Source organism: Chinchilla lanigera, unplaced genomic scaffold (genome assembly GCF_000276665.1).
Source record: "Chinchilla lanigera isolate Chin_1 unplaced genomic scaffold, ChiLan1.0 scaffold00001, whole genome shotgun sequence".
NCBI classification, from domain to species: domain Eukaryota; kingdom Metazoa; phylum Chordata; class Mammalia; order Rodentia; family Chinchillidae; genus Chinchilla; species Chinchilla lanigera.
In genome coordinates this window covers 34,740,828-34,746,222 of record NW_004955402.1, presented here as the reverse complement: position 1 = coordinate 34,746,222, position 5,395 = coordinate 34,740,828, and the positions used below count along the sequence as shown (strand labels likewise).

Genomic DNA, 5,395 nt, shown 5'->3' with positions numbered 1-5,395 from the left:
TGTGCGAATGTTCTCGTCTTCTAGAAACGTTGATGCCCTCATCCTCAGCCCCCCACCCAGGGCGCCTCCAGCTTTCTGGAGCCTGGAGCCTTCTGGAGCCTTCCCCATCTTTATCCACTCACACATATTTGCAGGGCCCAATTGCCAAGTAAGGCTGTGTTCTATGATTATGGGTGGACACGAATGGGAAGGGGGCACTATTCAGCCCACTACAGGGCCGGAGTGGAAGTAGACAGAGACGAGACTGAGAAGTATCAGGGGATGCACCTGGGCCCTGGACTTCACCCAGGGACAGTTGTGAAAGAAGCACATGTTTGGGCCAGAAAGTTACAGGATAGAATTTAAGCGTTAGGAAGCTACGCTGACTGCAGAGTAAAGAACAGACCAGGTGTGAGCAAAACTAGACACTGAGGAATGATGCAGGGTGCTGTCCTGGCGATTCAGGTGAGAAACAGTCATAGGTATTTGGGAGATGGACTCCACCAGGTTGGGAGATGATTTGGAAGTGAGAATGCAGGAAAGGAGTCATACATGCACCCAGCTTTCTAACCTGAGCAATCAAATGAGGCACACCCAGGAGAGGGAGCAAGTGCAGGCAGGAAGATGAGTGGTCCAAGCAGAGACGTCAAGAAGACAGTAGTCTGGATTATGTTAGACTTGAGTTCAAGGAGATCTCAGGGGTAGAGTCTGGGTCCACAGAGGGCTCTAGAGCCAGGAAAGGAGAGTAATGGCTCAGGGAGATTATAAGGCAGGAAGAAGGCTCAGATTAAACCCAGAGGAAGCACCAACACATCAGGGTCAGGCAGGTGCAGGCCCATCAGAAGACCAAGCAGGACATTGGGCCTCGTGGCACACAACTATAATGCCAGCTACTTTGAAGACTGAGGCAGGAGGATTGCAGTTCAAAGCTAGTCTGGGCAATTTAGCAAAACCTAGTCTCAAAATAAAAATTTCTGAGGATGTAGCTAAGTGGTAGAGCACCCCTGAGTTTAATCCCCCAGTACAAAGAAGGAGGAGGAAGAGGAACAAGAGCAGGAGGGAAAAGCAGAGGAAGAGGAGGAGGAAGGAAGAACAGAAAAAGACCAAGCAGGAGGGAAGGAATGCGAACAGCAGCAGAGATACCTCAAGCCCTTCCCTGGCCCCTTCCCTGGCTTCTCCCTCCACTGTAGTGGAGTACCGCCTGACTTTCTTCAGACAGGAGGAGGGAGGATAGTCTCATAGGGAGAGCAGCCCCTATTATTTATTCAAAAATGTTCAGTTCTTTTCTTATCTAATTATAGCCTGAACTAGGCAAAAGGAAGTGTTCAGTGCATCCCCTTCCTCTTTAAATCTAGCACTGAGAGCTGGGCCACCCGGAGCCTCCCGCTGTATGAGCCCTGGCTGAGAGACCACCTTGCGACTGCTCTCTGCAACACGGGAGCTTTAGCACCAGGGGCTGTTATCATCCGAACCAGGGCTAATTTAAACTGAAAAGTGCTGTACATGTAAAATTCCTGCCATTCATATTTACATAGTATGAAAATAAATTTACCATAACTCAGGAATAATTTTATGTTGACTACATAAGATAATATTTTATATCTACTGGGTTAATTATACCATTAAAATTCATTTTTGGCGCACCCGCTGTCTCCCCCTCCCTCTGTCCTCCTCCGCTCCGGGTTTCTCTCCCGACCGCCCACCCGCCTCAGGCTTCGGGAGAGCGCCGCCGGGAACTCCCCCTCCCGGAGCCGCAGGTGCTGAATACTCTATTGGGAAATAAAAAAGTACTCCAGGAGGAAAAAGTATGCCTCGCAAATTTTAAGCGCCACCTAAATGATGATGATGTCACTGGTTCTGTGAAAAGTGAAAAGAGAACTGTTTTGGAAGATGATTCAGATGAAGAAGAGGATTTTTTTCTAAGGGAACCATCTGGACCAAGATTTGGACCTAGAAATGATGAAATTCAGCATGTTCAAAATCAGGTGGATGAGTTCTTGACGTCATGCAAGAAAATATCACAAAGGTAATTGAAAGAGGGGAGAGACTAGACGAACTACAGGACAAATCTGAAAGCTTATCGGATAGTGCAACTGTTTTTAGCAACAGATCCGAACAACTTCGAAGGCAGATGTGGTGGAGCGCATACAAAATAACAGCCGTCTTGGCTTTGGTTGCTGCTATCCTTTTGCTAGTGGCCATCATTCTTATAGTTGTGAAATACCGTACTTGATCTGATGACGGAGCTCCTCGTTAAACAAGATCTGAGACATTAATAATAATAAAAGATGCTGCACAATTTAAGTGAAGCCTATGTGTATAACTTTCACAACTTCTTTTTCAAGAAATTAAGAGACAAGTATTACTTCAAATTGGAGCATGGAGAATGTCCATTGGTGCAAAACTTGTCTTCCCTTCCAATCAAATGTACTTTGAATAGTTGTATAAAACAAAGACAACTATTTTGCTGTATTCCAAGGCTCTAATTTGAAACTAGATACTTGCCAGTTCATTCTTTGTGTATATAGTCAAACACTGAGTGACAATATTTCATACTAATATTTTAGTGGCATAAGGTTTTGCACCATTGCATTGAGAGGGGGGTCAGGCTAGGGATCTGAAACCTATGTAGCATACCAAATCATTATGCTAAAGAAGAGCCATAACCATTCCACCAATGTTTGCAAGGATGTCATTCTTTTTATAATATGGCTGCTTTGTAAGCAGTTTCCACATGTTTATGGGTATAATAAAAACTAAGTGTTTCTGCCTTTGACTATAACTAAAAACATTCCAATAAACCCATTTTTGACTGTATAAGGGAAAGTGAACTAATCGTTTGGTATTTGGACTATAGAAATGGGAAATTCAAACACTGTGAGAACACAGCATGACACCATAAAACTGAAGATAATAAAACTGCTGGAGGATGTCATTGGAGTATTTAAAATGAGCAATTTAGAGTTGCCAGTCATGGTCGAGTCTGTTGTCAGTTAAACTCCAATAAGGAGGGCCCAGTCCTAATGTAAGTGAACTCTACTTGTAACTTTTTCCTTTATTTTTATGAATAGCTTTTCTCTTTAATTGTACCTCTTTTACCAGAAGCACTAAAGCTAGAAAAATCATCTGTTTTGAATTTTCCCCATCCTTGAGGAGACGAATGCTGCACAGTCAAGTGTCCAAACACCCACCAGTAATGCGCAAAGTCAGAAGCATTGTAACCTGAATGCAGACCGCTCAGTCAGCCAGTAGCCAAATGCTAAGTGGTCACCATTAATCCTTGCCTGTTTTTAGAATGATAAAGTGTGTTAATTTTAAAACATGCCAGCCTTGTTCAAAGAAGTCAAAATGAAAATGCTTACTAATGTGTGTGTGGAGGAACCATTATAATAAAATTGGAGATTCTGTGGAAACTTGTGCACATGGACACCTTAAATCAGAAATAGTGTGTATGGAAAGAACCAGTATTTAAAATAGGATAATGATCCTGTATAACAAATTTTCTCTGATCATTTTAATTCAAAATATATAAAACATACAACCTGAAAAAAAATTCATTTTACCTGTTTCTAGTTTTTTATGTGGCTGCTAAAAATCAGTTACATCTGATGCTCATATTATGTCTCTATGGAATACTGTTGCTCAGAAGTCTTCCTGGAAGTCAAGACTTATCCTATATACAAAATAAATATTCCTTCCCCAGAGCGCTGCTACATACAGTCACGGGAAGGAAGGGCACAGCCTACTTTGTGCCTGGTGCTTCATGAGTTTCCATTTTATTTCTTGTAACTCATAATAGCTGTTATTCTCTCCCCCCACCCAAATTTTTAGATGAAAATTTCAGAGGCCAAGTTTGACTCATGTCTGTTCAGTTGCTGAATCCATAATCTTCCCAACACATGATGTTATTGTATCTAATGGCTTAGATAATGCTCTCCAAGATACTTCTCTCAGATAACAATCCCATATCATTTACATTATCTCACTGGCTCCAAAAGAAAATCTTAAGGTCACCAATACTCTCTTAAGTTAGGCTTTTATTTTTTTCATTTCATTTAAATGCGTAAAATATAATGTATGTACATGGTATGAAATTAAAGGGCACAAAGCAGTACTTAGAGAAGTCAATTGCCCACCCCACCTCCTACCCCACCCCGTCAACATCCTATGTATCCATGCAGTGACAGTGAAGACATAAACACAATCCAGCACATGTGGACATTTAGACTTTAAAAGACTTGAACAGTAGCAAATTATGCCCATATTCCGTGGCTACTTTCTGTTCCTAATGTTTTATCTTTGAGACCCTTCCCTACCCCTACATAAAGAACTGCTTTTAATGGACATACATCTTGTGTACATGAAGATAACTTTATAAATGACAAAGTCATATTCAAATCAGGAAACTGAGCTCAGAGAAGAAGTCATGTTTTCGACAGCAGTAACAGTGACAGAAAGAAGGTAGCAGCCAGGCCACCTGACCCCCAGCCAGAGCTTGCTTCCTTCTGGTGGCCACATTTGTGATGCAGTGGAACTAATTCTACCACTTGGGAAACTGACATGGAGATTAAAGAAGCTCATGAAATGGGGAAAACACAAGGCAAACAAGAGATGTCTGTGTTATTATTACTGAAGCTGTTTTATCTGAGGCACACCTGGGTAGCATTTTGAGCCATGTGAGGGAGGGCAGATGTATTTGGCTCCTTTCAAATCATTCCACAGGGACTCACCCACAGAGCATAGGACACTGGCCCCTCCTACCACTGCCCCACCCAGGAGACAGGTTCTGGCTGCCTCTCCTTACGAGCAGGACACTATGAAGAGTTCGGGTGTGGCCGCCCTCCTCAGTCCCTCTTCTTGCAGGCAACAGTTGACCATAGGTCCAGGGCCCCAAAGTGAAGCCTCTCTGGGCAGCAGATTCTACTTACAGAGCCTGGACATAAATATAGACACTGGCCTGGAAACCTACAGAGTGGTGAGTGGAAAACCTTCCTCAGCACCAAAGAAGCCAGTCACTTGCCTGTGATCTGCCACAACCTGATATTTTCCAGGCCCTGGCTCAGGACCAATGCAGAGACCTGAGGGGCTGATGAAGCCACTGCTCCAGCCCAGAATGGAGAGCAGAAACCTGCTCTTATTGTGAATAACAGAAGCCTCAGCATAAGTAGGCTGGCCCAAGGATCTAGCTTGTGCCATCCACAGCCCTACCGGTTAAAGGCTCTCCAACTCTTCTTTTCCCTTTCTAGTCATGCCCATGCCCTTAGAGTCTGGAAATTGTTTCTCCTTGCTGCTCTCTTGAGGGACCTGGAGGGGAAAGAAACAAGAAAAAGAAATCTCTAGGAAAGAAAAAGCAAATCCAGATTTATGCAAGCTGAATCCAGACCACTGGTCACCCCTAGACAGCCTAAGGTTTCTT

The 5,395-nt window shown here is 43.4% G+C and overlaps 1 pseudogene; it reads left to right on the top strand.

Moving 5' to 3' along the window:
- Positions 1–417: 417 nt before the first annotated feature.
- LOC102029345 lies at positions 418–2,212 on the top strand (annotated as a pseudogene).
- The last annotated feature ends 3,183 nt before the right edge of the window (positions 2,213–5,395 follow it).